The 16076-nt window shown below is 39.2% G+C and overlaps 1 protein-coding gene across 1 annotated transcript in view; it reads left to right on the forward strand.

Moving 5' to 3' along the window:
* ATXN7 (ataxin 7) overlaps window positions 1-16076 on the forward strand; it is a 127931-nt gene that overhangs the window by 16889 nt on the left and 94966 nt on the right. Inside the window, 1 exon segment of the mRNA XM_033865236.2 lies at window positions 9719-9817. The gene's annotated coding sequence lies outside the window, so the exon portion shown is untranslated.

The raw sequence follows: 16076 nt of genomic DNA on the forward strand, positions 1-16076 counted from the left end.
GTCCCAGAATGTTACATTTTAGTCAGTGATAAAAAGATCTCTGTCTAAAGCCCTAGTGAAAATAACTTACACTGGCTTTAATTTGCATCTCCCAGCTTCTGGAATTCTTTTTGTCTCATTTATTATTGGCACATTGCAGCAATTTATATTAATTTAGCCAGAGAGATGTTTGAATTGTAGAAATGATTGCCATGTGTACATAAGAAAATAAATCTCATATTTGATAATCACATAAGTCTAATGCATTTTGCAAATTGCATATAATCATATGCTCATTGGGATCTTGATATCACAAATAGGTTGTTATATTTAAAGTATACTATTTCATGGCTCTTTATTTTTTTAATGGCAGAATCTTGCAGATTTTAAAATAAGTCTTTAAATACATGCTCTTAGTTTTTACATATTGTATACCTCCTGCCCTTTGTAAGACATCCAGATGTTGGCTGCCAGAGTGGTCCATGTTACATTGTCCTGAACAGTATGTATCCTGACAGCAAAACCAATTCTAAAACCTACTCCATTTTCACTCTCTCCTTGCCTCTGTCAAGATAATTGGTAGTTCATTTGTATACAAAATGGAAAATCAGATGATAAAATATATTTGCATAGGCTTGGGTATTATTTATAATCTTATAGGATGAATAAATTATTCTGTGAAATATATTTATAATCCAACATTTAGCTGTTTCTTTAACTTTGAAATAATTCAAGATTCACAGGAAATTGTGAAGATAGTACAGAGAGGTCCTGGTTGCTCTTCACCTAGTTTCTCCCATTGATTACATCTTACCTAACTATAGCACAGTGGCAAAGCCAGGAAATTGACATTGGTATATAAGGTATGGGTATAGTTCTGTGTTAGTTTATCTCATCTGTCGATGCATGTAACCACTACAGTAATCAAGGTGCAGAACTATTCCATCGCTGCAAAAATCTCCCCTGTGCTGCTTCTTCCGAGGCACAGTCATTCCTGTTACCCTCACAGTCTCTAACTCCTGGCAACCACTAATCTGTTCTCCAACTCTATAATTTTGTAGTTTTGGGAATGTTACATAAATGTGATCTTTTGAGATTGGCTTTTTTCACTGAGTATTTTTAAAAGACTTTTATTTTAAAAATAATATTTATGTTAAACATTTTTAAGGAATATTTATTTTTAAAAGAAGTTATCATCCAGAGTTTGATTCACGAATTTTCAAACCTGTATTTTTCTGGCTTGGGTGTTGTATACTCTGTGTTGCTATATTTGAACAGCAGCAGAAGTCGTATGTGCCGACGTAATAGCTGATCATAGCATTAACCTTATTGCCTGCCGTTAAGGATGATACGGAGAAGTTAAAGGGAAAATTACTCCGGGAGAAGCCAATTTCATCAACAAAGTAAATATTACAATTGATTACTGAGCAGGAGTAAGAAGTCCAAATATATACTTTAATTGTACCAAATACAGTAACTGACCCACATTCGTGTTCCATTTCATCCTGAAAGAACTCTTTAAAGAAGAGAGACTTTTTGGAACAGGATATTTAAATGAACAACAATTGAAATATTTACATTAATTAGCTAATGTAAAGATCGTGTCACAGAATTGCTATATGTGGTTATTGTGAAATATCACCATAAGAAAGCCAGTATCTTTATCGTGTTAATGAGATTCTTTGGAAATGGAGTCCTGTGTGTAAATGAAGGCTGGGAACAAACAGCCTCCAAAGGAACAAATCTTCCTCAGAATCCGGTGTGTTGTTTTTGAACAAAATATTAAAAATACTCTGCGAGCTGTAGGAGGGCGCCTTAGTGTTTGGCTACAAATAATGGTACCATGGCTCTAGGGAATCCCATATGGCCAGACCTACGGAATTGTAATTGAGCAAATAGAAGGTGGGTCCCAAGGCACCATTCTGAGCTCACTGGTGGTGAAGGTGACGGAGTGAGCCCTGCTCCTCGGCTTGCCCAGAGTTCCTGTTCCTGCACAGATTTTTACAGATGGGATACTCTTGTAACTGGTGTTTGATCTCCATTTGACTCTAGCTCCTGACGTTTTAGACAGTCTTCCTCCCAGACAGGAAAATATTCTTTGTAATTAAAATCAGCCTCTATTTACTGACAACATTTTACTTTTTTTTTTCTTCAAGTAGCATTTGACCCTACTTAAAGTAGCTATTGGTATGGAGGAGAAGGGAAACAATCATTTATCGATCATCGAACGTATGCCAGCCACTGTACTGTGTATGTACATTTACACATGTAATTATAGTATTGAAAAATTGCATTAATGATACTCATTAAGTGATGGGTCTGAAATAAATAGCATACTAAGTAACTCTTCATAGCAAATAAGCCATTTTTCTTGGTCAGGTATACCTAAGAGGCCTGTGGCCCAAAACACTATCTATCTATATCTATATAGATATATATACACACACACACATTATATAGAGATAATTTAAAGAATATATATCAATTAATCAACTTGTATATTTATACAATGTGTGAAGTGATACAGGATTTAAAGATATAAGATCTACCCCTCCTTTTAGCAGCTTTCTATCCAAATGAGGAAAATAATTTATAGGTACAAGAAAAAGCAACTAACTACGGGAGTGAACTACTTAACCTGTCAATGCAATGTGTATAAGGCAATCCATAATTAATTACTAAGTAAATCAGATTGTAAATGCTATAAATATTCAGAGGAGGAAATGATTATTGATCTCTTACCCTTAATTTTTGTCACCTGTAACATGCAGATAATACCTACCTCATAATGAGAAATGAATAAAATAGGTATGTATTTCCTATTAGTACACTTTCAATCAATTATAGCTGTGCCATTGATAATGAAAATTATGATGATATAGTAACAACAATAATACTGTATTAGTGTACGTTGACTGCTGTCACTACCCAAAACCTCAGTAGCTTAACACAATACATGTTTACGTGTCACTCAAGTCACAGCTCAGTGTGGGTTGGCAAGGAGGCTCTTGCTTCACCCAGTCATTCAAGGGTGAAATTTTGTGACTTTGCTCATCACCTCTAGGTGCTTGGAGCCTTCTCCATTTGACCAGTAGAGGGTATGAGAGATTGAGGATCAAGACAAGGAGGTTTGTCTGGGCCAAACCTAGAAGTGGCCCCAAACATTTCTGTTCATGTTTTAGGACTCAGTCATATGGTTACACCTTACTAGAACAAATACTGGGAAATTTAGTCTAATTGTGTGCTCAGGAAGAGGAGAATTTGGATATAGGTGAGCATTGGCAGTCTATACAAATAATAATTAGAAAGGCTTAATAGAAGAGGAGGGATTTTTCCTGGATCTTTTAGAGAAGAAAGTGAGATTTGTAATAGGTTACTCAGCCTGCCTTTAGGTGGCATTATTTCAAGAGGAAGGATAGAAGAACTTACAAAGCCTGCAAGCATTGTTAATAAAAATTACACATTTGTCCCACTAGCCACTGCCTTTACTGTAAGCCATTTGGTAATGACCTTGGGCATGCCATCTAACTACTATAGACCTCCATTTCCTCACTTATAAATATTCTTCATGGGGATGTGGTGAAGTTTAAACAAGACTGGGCATACAAAGTGCTTAGCACAGGGTTTGGCCCAGAGTAAACATTCAGTAAGAGTTATTATTACTGATAATGTTAATATGTATGGCCCCAGAGCTAAATACTTGCTAACTGTTCATTTATTTGACATCTTTCCTAAAGGACTACTTAGAGTAGCAATGACTTGACTGAGTATATTTCTATGAATTTTAGAATTCCATAACCCCCGTTCAGTAATAAGAGATTAGTGTTCCCCTGGCAGAATATTGGGGGAGAAACCCTCTCTGTCCCCCAAGGCTGGCATCCTCGCATTTAACTCCACAGACTTTTTATTCTTCTATGAAGAGGACAACAGTAGTATTGGGCTGTGATTTACCTCTACTCCCTTCTTTCCAGAACTTTCTCAGTGTTGAACTCTCTCTGTGAGTTTGTCAGGGAAGAGTGAGGGTAAATGCCAGAACAGCTACTTTTTGCTCAGGCCTAATTGCAAGTTCTTAGCAAGGCAAGAACATCCCATCCAGGCCCATGTTAACTTGAGTGGATGGGTAGCTGTCAGAGCCTGTGGTTCCTTTAACTTAATTCTGTTCAGCAAACATTTATTAACAGCCCTGGGGATACAAGGTTGAAATGTTGCAGACCCTGCCTCTAAGAAACCGACTTAGGAAGGGTGAGTTTCTTGGAAGATAGGAAGAAAGGAATTCAAGGTGGTGAGAAGACCAGGTGTGGAGGAATAGAGGTAGGAATTGCTGTGGGCGGCAGCGGAAGGAATGGCACAAGCTCAGCTCCGGTATGCAGCTGCCTCAGGTCTGCCCCTAATCGGCCTCTCCTCGCAAGCCTCAGTTTTCTCTCTTTTAAAGGAGTGGAGTAAAAGTTCTGACATCATAGACCTGGGACGATTAAGTGAGATGATATATGTAAAGGGTTTACTATGTGTTAATAGTACTGGGTACATAGTAAGTGCTTAGTACATGTCAGCTGCTACTATTGTTATTGTTTTTGTGTGCTTCTGTAAATCGACTTGTAAACCCACTGCCTTGACCAAGGATTTTGTGCAGGCAAATTAGAGAACTACTGGGAATTTTATTATATTTTTGGTTCTCTCTTAAGGCTACTGGTGAAAGAGTATACTGTAGTCACAACTAATGGAAAAATGGCCTGCTGACCCCTGAGCTAAAAGGATAGAGAGCCCAGTTAATCTCAGTGAAATCTGGGAGAGTTAGAGATGGGAGAGCCGTGAGACTTAAATAGCAAAGGGAGGGAGGGATGGCTATGTTGAACCCTTTGGAGAGAAGAGGGGCTCAATGTGTGTGGATATGTAGAAGTTGTCAGAAAATGGAGCCTCCTTTCTTTTTTTTTTTTAATGTTTATTTTATTTTATTTATTTATTTTTGGCTGCTTTGGGTCTTCGTTGCTGCATGCAGTTCTTCTCTAGTTGCGGTGAGCAGGGGCTACTCTTTGTTGCCGTGCGCGGGCTTCTCATTGCGGTGGCTTCTCTTGTTGCAGAGTACGGGCTCTAGGCGCATGTGCTTCAGTAGGTGTGGTGCACGGGCTCAGTATTTGTGACTCATGGGCTCTAGAGTGCAGGCTCAGTAGTTGTGGCTCACAGGCTTAGTTGCTCCGCAGCATGTGGGATCTTCCCGGACCAGGGCTCCAATCCGTGTCCCCTGCATGGGCAGGCGGATTCTTAACCACTGTGCCACCAGGGAAGCCCTGGAGGCTCCTTTTAAAATGTTAAGACTTCGCGTGAGGAGTTTTATGGAGGGTCAGGAAAGCCCACGACTGACTGCAGGTACTAAAACGTATCCCTGAAACCTAGGCCAGAGGTGCTGGAGTCCTTCCTAGTAACTGGCTTCAGCTCTCTCTTTACAGGTTATGTTTTCAAACTCTTTTTTGTGTTCAGTGGAGTGACCCTTAGAGCAGTAGGTGCAAAAACTTGACGGTATCTGTGGGAGATTTATTCCAATACTGCACTGTGGACCCTCCAGTCCCATGGTATCCATGGGTTCCGCATCCACGGTTTCAACCAACTGCAGACTGTAAACATAGTGCCCGACCAGATGAGTGATGGTTGAATCCACGAATGTGGAACCTGTGGATAGGAGGGCCAACTGTGTAGAGTTTCATTATTAAATTTGCTTTGCCAGGGAGAAAACCGGTTAGGGTGAAAGCAAGGTGGAACTTGGGTGGGAAGAGAGTGAATAAACTAGGGACACTGTCAAATCATATTTTTGGAGAATATGCCTACAGTTGACAATGTAACCTGTTTTAAAAATTTTGGTTTGTGGTTTTTCATTTGGGAGAAGAGACTTAGGAAAATGACAAAGGCTCAGTGTCACAAGCTTGGCTGCCTACAGGAGACAGGCCTGGAAGGAAAATAAGTGATGTGGCCAAGCTGCGTACTTTGGGAAGTACATGCCCACTGACAAGAGTAGCCCACGACGCAGCATCAGCCAGTTATCCCCATGTGGGAAAGCTGGCCTCAGTGGCCAGATTTTTGGACCTTCAAAGAGAAAGTGGAAATACGGAATTTTAAGTGAATCCTTCTAACTTTTAAATATTAGCAACAAATTCCCTTTTTCTCCCCCTAAGATCACCAAGCAAACAGACAAAAAAGTGAACTATTTTAGGCCCATGTTCTTTGTTTGCAGTGAGAGTCAAAGAGTGGAGAGAAAAATGTGTAACCTGGGAGTTAGGCAGCTCAAATGAATACACTCCTGGTTCTGGTGCCCGCAAGGCACAGAACCTGGCACGGGGCACGTGCTTCACACGTTTTCATTGAATAAATAAACCGGCTGAGGTAAACCTCTCTAGAGAGATGGAGAGAGGCGTCCGCCTTCCCTCACCTCCAGCTTAGAAGATAGAATCAAGTCAAAACCTGTGTTGCCCTCCTTGTTGGGCCCACCCTTCTAGCCCTTTCTCTTCCCTTTCACAGCCTCTGCAAGCACCTGAGGTGCATTCTCACACTGCAGCTCCATGGTTTGCCTAGAATTTAAGGAAGTTTAGGAAATAAAAAGAAAGTGTATACTGCTATGCTTAAAAACAGGACCAACCCAGTGTAGCCTGTATTTTCTTTCCTGTATCATGGTTAGTGCTTAATTTTGATAGACTCAATTGTATAACAAGAAGTGATCCAGATTATGCCATAAATTGCAACAAGGGTCTCAGAGTCTTAAAAGGACGTAGAAATGTTACTCCTGGAAAATAAGTCATTTTCTTCGTTAAAGTTGATATAACAGTGCCCATGTAACAGTGTGGGCTTTTTGCTGTTTAAAGTTAATGAGAGGATTTTTCTGAACCCTTGGGCATTCCACAGGATCTTCTTTTATATCAAATTCTGCTGATATCTGCCCTTTTATTTATTTATTTATTTTTAGTACAGAAGTTTTACTGTCTTGAGCAAGATTATTTTTGTTGCGGTTATCAGAAATCAATTCCTAAAAATTCAAGCTCTGATTAGGGGGGGCCATTTACCCTTCAGGTCCAGGGGATTCTTAAAACCCTACAGAAGGATGTGCTTGGGTCCTCTGGGAGACTGTACGTGGGACAGGAAAGCCCTAGAACCCCCTGGGCAGAAACTGTTTCCCTTTCTGTCCTGTGGGGCTTCAGGGCCTCCTGGGGCTGATGTACTCTGAGCAGCATGTTTCATTCGTCAGTCTTTGCTGACTGGCTTTTTCCTAGAGACTGAGGGCACATGGGGGAGCTTGCAGCGTAGACCACAGTAGACCCTCTTCGTCCCAATTTCTAGTGCTCAGGAGAACCAGTTGAATGTCTCAGTTTGGGTCATGTGTCCAGCTTTCACCAAAACAAGAGAGGAGTTTGGAGTTTCATAGTACAAGCATTACTTGGCATTGGGTTACATGGTGCTTACAAAAAGGGTCACCATGGGCTAGGCAGCTACTCTAGGAGAAAGCCATCTTTTACAAGCTCCATCTTCCACCCCCCAACCAAAAATTTAAAAAAAGAGTAAATAAATTAAATTTATGCCTGTCAGGACTTTGGAGAACACTCAGATTAGGTCTTTTCTTTCTTCTTGTTTCCATCTCCTCTCCCACCTCTAATGGGTTGCCATTTAAAAAATCTTTTAAAAAATCGTATTTTTTGAATGCTTGTTACATAGTAGGTGGTGAATGAGTAAAAGCTATCACGTTTTATGTTTCTATTGTTAGAAAATGTTCTCCAGTCTTCCTTTTAAATTATTTCTTTCTCTTCGCAAAACAAAATTAAGTTGCTGTTTAGGCAGTTTGGTATACTGGAAAGGGAACTAAATAGCACCAAAGGTCTCCATTCTGGTTCCAGTTTCAAACCATTTATTTTCTGGGTTATCTTGAGCAAATTATGACCTTCTCTCAGTTTGTTTCCTCACTAGTAAAATGGAGATCATAAATAACAGCTCTTTTGAGCACAGTGTTATTGTGAAGATAAAATGAAAGAATATATACAAATATGTGATAGTTGCTTTTTTCCTACTAAAGAAAGATTTCTGACCCCTACTCTAAGTAGAAAAGTTACTATTTTTAAATGCTTATTTTTAGTAACTGCCACTACCATTTTTCTCTAAGAACAGGGTTTCTCTTAAAGCATTTTTACAGTATTCAGGCTAGTAAACGGTGAATTCTTTTTACTAAGGCAAACACTATCTTGGGGGAGATTTCATAGCACTCTGATGACTTCCTTGGATACTTTGGAGATATAGCTGAAGTGTTCTGATGGAAAACTGAAAACCAGCTTGACTTAAGAGAAGTAGGGTCAAGCACACATGATGCCGGTGTTGTATCTGCATCTCCAGCCTACCTTGAAGGAATCACCTTCAAAGAGGTGGTTATCTGTAACGTAACATCTTTATTGGCTGCCTGTATCCTGGGAATTTGTAGCTTCCTTTGAGTGATTTTGCATAGCCGTAAAATGTTTAGAATGCAAAGAAATGAATTTTGGCTCAGGACAGACATGTTAAACAAGATAGTGGCTTTTATTGGAAATAAGGCAGAAAAGGAACACTGAAATGGAAATCAGAGAAAATTTTTAAAAGATAGGAGACTGGGAAGCAATTAGAAATCTGAGAAAGAGAAACAGCTGGCTTATAAAGATTGTAGGAATGATTACTTTACTGAATGATTACACTGCTGAGTAACATTTTGTGGGTGAATAAAACTGTTTAAAAAAGGGAGAGGGGAAGGATATGATCCAGGAATAACTTAAAAGCCAATAAAGGTAATTATGAAAAAATGTTCAAACATGGCATAGAATTTCAGCCACTGACTTTGGAAGATGCTTTATTGGCACCTCAAACCATAGAAATATTTGCCGTCTTAGAGTACGTGATAATAAATAAAAGTTGAGCAAAGCCTTGGTGTATAGCCAGTGAGGATTATAGGAAGAGAAGTGTATTACCAGTGAATTTTTCATATGAAATCAGCCTGCCTTGTGCTTTATCTACTTGGACAGCATCTGTTGCATAGCTGTGTCATTGCCCACATTTGCTGTTTTTTTCCCTCCTGCTGCATGTCAAACTTGAAAACCAGCTTAATTTCTAACTCTGGTTTGTTAATCTCCAGTCCCTTGATTCCATAACTTAATGCTCTTCCCCAAATTAATTTGAGTAGTACCCACATTCTACTTGAAATATGTATGAGTGCACATGTACAAAAATATGCAGATAAGGCAACAGGTAATTTCTTTGTGTTTTTTAGGAAGATGGTTTAATTGAGTTTTTGTTTCCTGTTTATACTATTATGAATTGTTTTTATAAACTGCTGAATGTTAAAGGACAGAGAGAGCTTTCCAAATAATATTCTCACTCAGTGTGTTATGTGTGGGTTAAAATCTGACAGGTTTCATAGGAGCAGGCTTTCTGAATAGCCATTTAAAAAATTAAGTGAAAACTCACTAGTGGCAAATTACACACAATGATTTTAAGCCCCAGGAGGCTGACTCTATGTACATATTGAATAGTTGTTTGTTCCCAGTTTATTGTATAAATATAGCCAATTAAGTTCATTGTTAAAAAAAATTGAATTGCATTTGTTGTAAAATTGGTAAAGTGACTCGAATTTTAACACTTCGACATTTTAAACACATATAATTTTGGGACACCTGGCAACTAATGAGATTGTAGATTTCTGATTAATTTTATACATTGTTTCATCGCTTTGCCCCTTTTTTTGTAGGTCTGAACAAAATTAAGAAGAAGGAGCTTCTACAATCACAGCAGATGAAGATCCACCGGTAAATCGATCAGGATTTTTGGCCTGCCCTCCAAAGAAAAGGTAACTGGTTCTTTCAGCATAGCACAGCTGAGTAAATGCTGCAGTGCCTCTGATTATAATGGAGTTTGAGTTTTACCAAAGGATGATAATTTTTTAAATTTAAGGTATCTGAGTAAGGTCTCCAATTTTAAGCATTGGATCATTGAATAGCTTATTAATATGAAATGACAGTGAATTTTAGAGTACAATATTTTTAGATGTTTGTCAAAATAAAATCTGCTAAATAACCTTCCCTCCCCCAAATTCATTAAAATTTTTGGAATACTTTGGAGATAGGAACCTGCACCACCCGTCCCCCGCACCAATCCATATTCACCTTTTCCTGTGAAGTCATCTAAAGATGTGCTCTTGCATTTTTGTCCTGTTCCACTTTCCCAAGCTCCTGTTTTCTTCTCTCTACAAGCAATGTAGACCCAGCTGCTGAGGGCAGGGGAGATTGTAAGGAAATTGTAAAACCGACCGGAGAACTTCAGGTGCACTTTCTGGGCCCAGTGCCTTTGCCCAGCCTGCTGGCTCTGCTCGTGAGCAGTCCCAGATCATTACAAAAATAGCAGTCACCATTGATTGAGTTCCTCGCTGCATACTCACTATTTTCATTTACTATTTGGGGAGGAGGGTGGTAAGTTTCATATAATGTGAAAAAGAAGAAAAATTTCTGAAGGTGTTTTTATTAAAAAAAAAAAAGTGATGCATCCTCCCATCTACTCTTGAAAGGAATGAGGGGGGCTTCCAAGTTAAGATGCAGTTTAAGATGAGTCATTGAAGGATAAAACTGAACAGAACCCAAACAGGAAAGACCAAAGGAGTTTCAGCCTCTGAAATTGATCAACTTACAAATTTAGGCAACAAATGCAATGCCTCAGTCAGGTTTTAGGCATCTGTAGCAAAGATGGAAACATTTTGGACAACATGAACATGCATCTGCAAAGATAACATTTTGACTGTGACCAAACAGAAACAGGAGCTTGTAGAAGGATGTAGCAGTTTTGTTAAGGTGTTTAGAAGAACAGGACTGGGCAGCTCTGAAGTCTCCACCTTCAAAATAGGCCCTTAAAATTTTCCAGCCCAAAGCTGAAAGGCCAGCAGTGCAGAGGTATCTTTCAGTGATCATCAAAGTCATCACAAAGGATGGCATTCACTGTGGAATGTCTGGAAAGTGCCAGAGAAGCAAGAAGCAGGGCTTTCCTAGATGGTGGTCAGCAACTGGCAGTGGTGGGATATGAGGGAGTGGGAGGTGAAGGTAGAGAGGAAACATTTGACAGAAATATGCCAAAGGACCTCTTTAGTCCATAACTGTTTACTGAGCTTCTGCTACGTGCAGAAGGATTATCCTTGAGGAGGAAAAGAGAAGAATAGGAGGTGATTTTCACAGACTATAATTATGACTTACCCTTTTTGAATACCGTTCCGATGAAAAGTCAAGTATAGTAGGATACCAGGAAGCCAGTGACAAGGGGGGTAAAGAAGTATCGCAACTCTCAAGACTGCAGGGATTAGACACGTGGAGGAATGAAGTGGACCAGGTGGAACTATGAGAAGCTGTTAAATTCATGACTAATCTCAAAGGGCTTTTACCTTTTCAATGCCAGCTGATCCTAGTCCCAAAATCCATTCAACAGATATTAATGGAGTGCCTACTTATATGCTGTGCTCTTCCAGGCACTGGGAATTAATTAGTAAATCAAAGTCCCTGCCATTGTGGCACTTACCTTTTAATAAGAAGAAATAGATGTAGCAAATGTAATAAGTAAATACATTGATTTGACTTCTGTTTTAATAAAACCACTCTGGCCACTATATTGAGATAGGATATAGAGGGCAAGGGTAAAAGCAGTGAAAGCAGTTAAACTATGGTTATTGAAATAACCCAGACCTTTCAGAATTTTAAGGGAACTGAAATCGTAACTTCAATGACTTTTCTTGATTTTTTTCAAAGTTAGCAATTTAAGAAAACAGTTTGAGTCCACCTAAATAAGTCGGTGGGATTCTGCCACGTGGTGACAGTTTGCTACCTTGGGTATAGAAGTGATAAAGGAAGTCAGAAAAAGGTGAGGACTTTGGGCCAGGCTAAGTTGGGGAAGGTCAGTGTTGACTTGAAACTCACACGAAAGCTTGATTTTGATTAGCACATGAAGCTGAAGGAAGGGAAAAGATAATGGCATGTAACTAGTCACAGTAGCAAAAAGGTGGAAAGAACCCAAACGTCCATCACCTGATGAATGGATAAACAAACTGGCATATCCACACAGTGAAATTTTATTCAGCCATAAAGTAGAAAAAATTACAGATATATGCTCCAACAAGGGTGAACCTCGAAAACCTGGCTAACTGAAAGAAGCCAGACGCAAGAGGTCACATACTGTACGGTTTCAACATTGTGAAATATCCAAAATAGGCAAATCTATTGAGAAAGAAAACAGATGTGGTTTCTAGGGGCTGTGAGAGGGATGGGAGACGGGGAGTGACTGCTTAACAGGTACAGGGTTTCCTTTCGGGGTGATGAAATGTTCTGGAACAAAATAGTGATGATGATTGCACCACATTGTAGTGTACTAAATGTCACTAAGTTGTATACTTTAAAATGGTGAATTCTATGTTATGTGAATTTTACCTCAATTTTTTTTTAAAAAAGGATGGCATGTGGAAAAGTATTTGAAGGATGTGTATTTTATGTCTTGTTTAGCTGGAGTGGAGTCTTTGTAAGGGGGCGTGATGGATGATAAAACTGGAAAAAAAGGATGTTGAGTCAGATAGTGAAAGTTGTTGGCTGCCAGGCAAGCAGTTTAGACTCTCTTCTGTTAGCAGCTGTAAAACATAGCAGTGTGTACTCCCTAAGTAAGAAGGAAACTGAAGAGAGGTTGGTGCTTTGGGAATCGCAGCCTCTGGGATTCAAAGCAAAGCAAGCGGCCTCTGGCTTTATCAATCTGTGCTATTGCTGCTCACCTCGTGGAATTTTATGATAACCTCATGGAAGTCGCAAACAAAATTAGAGTTTCTTCATCTTTTAAAGAATATGCTTATTATAGTTCCTGATTATAAGTGTGTGTTATTAAAATATTAGATAACTATGTGAGGTGATTGATATGTCAACTAACCTTATCGTGGTAATTGTTTTGAGATATATATATATCCATATCTGTATATCTATCTCAAGTATCTCAAATCATCACATTGTATACCGTAAACGTACACAATCTTATGTGTCAATTATATTTCAGTAAAACTGGAAAAAAATTTAAACATTATATAAACCCTAATAAAAAGCATAATAATTACATTCCTTCCCTCCCTAGTACCCATAAGTCCAAAGCTATCTAGACTGTTGTCTGTGAATAGACTCATCGTCATCATCATTATTACATTTTCACAAAAACAGGCACATATTATGCATAGTATTTTGCATGTCACTTTAAAAAAACTTACATCTTGGCTGTCTTTCTACTTCTTTCTTTTGGATTGCTACATTATATGCTAGACTTTCATTTGTAAAAACGAGCAAAAAAATTGAAAAGCAAATGCCATTTACCTCTATTACGAAGAAAATGAGGTATCATAAAATGTAAAAGTAGCTAACATTTAATGGGCCCTAACTATTTGCCAGGCGCTCTTCTAAGCATATTAATTCACTCACTCCTTGTAACAACCTGATGAGGTAGATACTGTTTTGATCCTCCTTTTACAGAGAAGTTAACTGAGGCAGAGACAAAATGTGTCCTGTTATGGTCCATGGTTAGGCAGTAGCAGAAATGGGCTCCAGGACCAGCTTCAGCTCCAACTGATGGTTGTTACGAGGGAGCTTGTGGCCACTGGTGTGAGATTATAAAGATTTTTCAAGAGAAGTCAATCTGGAATTTTGTGTGAAATTTTCCAGATTTTAATGTTGGCTTTTAAAAAAATAGCTTTATTGAGATATAATTTAAATGCCACAAATTTACCACTTTAATCATTTTTAGTGTATTGACAATGTTGTGCAGACAACACGTCTATCTAGGTCTAAACCATTTTTATCACCCCCAAAGGAAACATCGTTTCCATTAAACAGTCACTTTCCATCCTCCCCTCTCACCAAACCCTGGAAGCCGCTGCTCTGCTTTGTTTCTGTGAATTTGCCTGTTTTGGATATTTCACATAAATGAAATCATATAATATGTGGCCTCTGTGTCTGGCTTCTTTTACTTAGCTTGTTTTTGAGGTTCATCCATATTGTGGCATGTATCAGTACTTCATTCCTTTGAATGGGTGAATAATACTCTATTGTGTGGCTGGGTATACCACATTTTACTTAGCCATTCTTCAGTTGATGGACACTTGGGTTGTTTCCACCTTTTGGCTTTGTGAACAATGCCATTATGAACATTGGTATACAAGTATCTCTTTGAGTCCCTGCTTTCAGTTCTTTGAGTGTATACCTAGAAGTGGAATTGCTGGATCATATTGTAATTGTTTGTTTAACCTTTCAAAAGACTGTCAAACTGTTTTCCACAGGGGCTGCACCATTTTACATTCCCATCAACAATGTAGAAGGATTCCTATTCCTCCACATCCTTACCAACACTTGTCATTTTCTGTTTTTGTTTGTTTTTATTTCCTTACTAGCCATCCTAGTGGGTGTGGAGTGGTATCTCATTGTGGTTTTGATTTGTATTTCTCTAATGACAAATGATGTTGAGCATCTTTTCATGTGCTTGTTGGTCATTTGTATTATCTCCTTTGGAGAAATGTCTGTCGAGATCCTTTGCCCATTGCAAAAATTGGATTCTTCGTCTTTTGTTGTTGTTGTTGTCAGAGCTCTTTATACATTCTAGATACAAGTCCCTTATCAGATATTGGATTTGCAAAAATTTTCTCCATTCTCTTTTCACTTCCTTCAGGGTGTCCTTTGAAGCACAAAAGTTTAATGATTTTGATGAAGTCCAGTTTATCTATTTGGCCCTGTTTTGTAAGAAATACTTGGTAAGTTGGATTCCAGTCTTCTAATCATCCACTTGTGCTTGCTGCTGTGCTGCCACTTCCCCCAGAAACCATTTGGAAAAATCCTAATGTTTTGTGAAGATCCCTGTTTTCTGAAGTGGAGGCAAGAAGCTCTAGAAAGCAGCAAAGATAGATTTCCTACCAGTAGTGGTTTTGTTTTGATTCACCGTTTTGGCTCCTGAAGTTCCTTCACTTGGAGCAGTTTGGTGGAGAGGAAGATGCAGTAGAAAGTGGAGAAGATCATGGTCTCTGGGTCCTGCAGATTTTATGTCAAAAGAGAGGTTTGAATAGGTTAAAATAAAACGTCAAAACTTTGCTGTGAGTCATAGGTGGTGCTATTTAAAATCAGAGAGGCCCGGGGAGAGAAGTAACTGTGTGTTTCTGGGAAGAATGGTTTAGGGACCCTGAAATCTGGAGAGTCATTTGGGTTCAGGTCTCGCCCTTTGTATGAGAAAATATGTGTTTAGGTTGGGGGTTGAAGGTAGGGAACTGTATTCATTCATAGTCATTCACTCACATGTTAGTGAAATGTAGTAAAATCTGCATGCCATCTATCTTTACCAAGAGATGGAAGGTTTTGTTTTAGAGGTGGAAAGGGGTTGCAAGCCTTTGTGGAACAGTCTGCCTTTGGGGAAGCAGTACAAACCCAGATGGGTTCCTGGATCAGGGTGTACACAAAGAATGTGGAAAAGTTAGGTGGATTGTGTTTGCTAGATCTGTGTCTTTACTTAGGACTGGAACTTTGCTGCAGAAAGGGGGAAGAAAAAGCTGTGCTGTTCCTTCCTTCTTGTACTAACACACCTATACTGTTAGTCCTAGAGTTCAGCCCTAAGGCATTTTGCTGACCAGCTTGGGGACCTGGACACTGCACATCTTATGGTTTGTGAGGAGGTGGGTTCCATGTTCCAAATGACACCCTTATGTTGGAATGCAAACTGTTAATCTTTGGGAGACTAAGCATATATCTCATTGCCACCTTGATTTCAGGGCATATACTCTTAACCCTAGTCCAGGAAGTCCAATTTAGATTTAGATGTAGAAGTGGGGATGAGTTCCTATGAGGTTAGTGTGAGATCAGGAAAGATTTTGTTAAGGAAATGAAACTTGAGGGGGAACGTAACTGAACAGTAGGATTTCAGCCAAGGTGGGGGGAAGCATTACAGATGGCGTGGCCTGTATGAACAAAGGCTTGAGAGCTGGGATCTGGAGGGGGAGCATATTCAAAGCTATGAATTGGTCATTTGGGCTGGACTGTAGGGTACCTGCAAGAGGGAACACTGTAGATGCG

Source organism: Tursiops truncatus, chromosome 10 (assembly GCF_011762595.2).
Source record: "Tursiops truncatus isolate mTurTru1 chromosome 10, mTurTru1.mat.Y, whole genome shotgun sequence".
Taxonomy (NCBI): Eukaryota; Metazoa; Chordata; class Mammalia; order Artiodactyla; family Delphinidae; genus Tursiops; species Tursiops truncatus.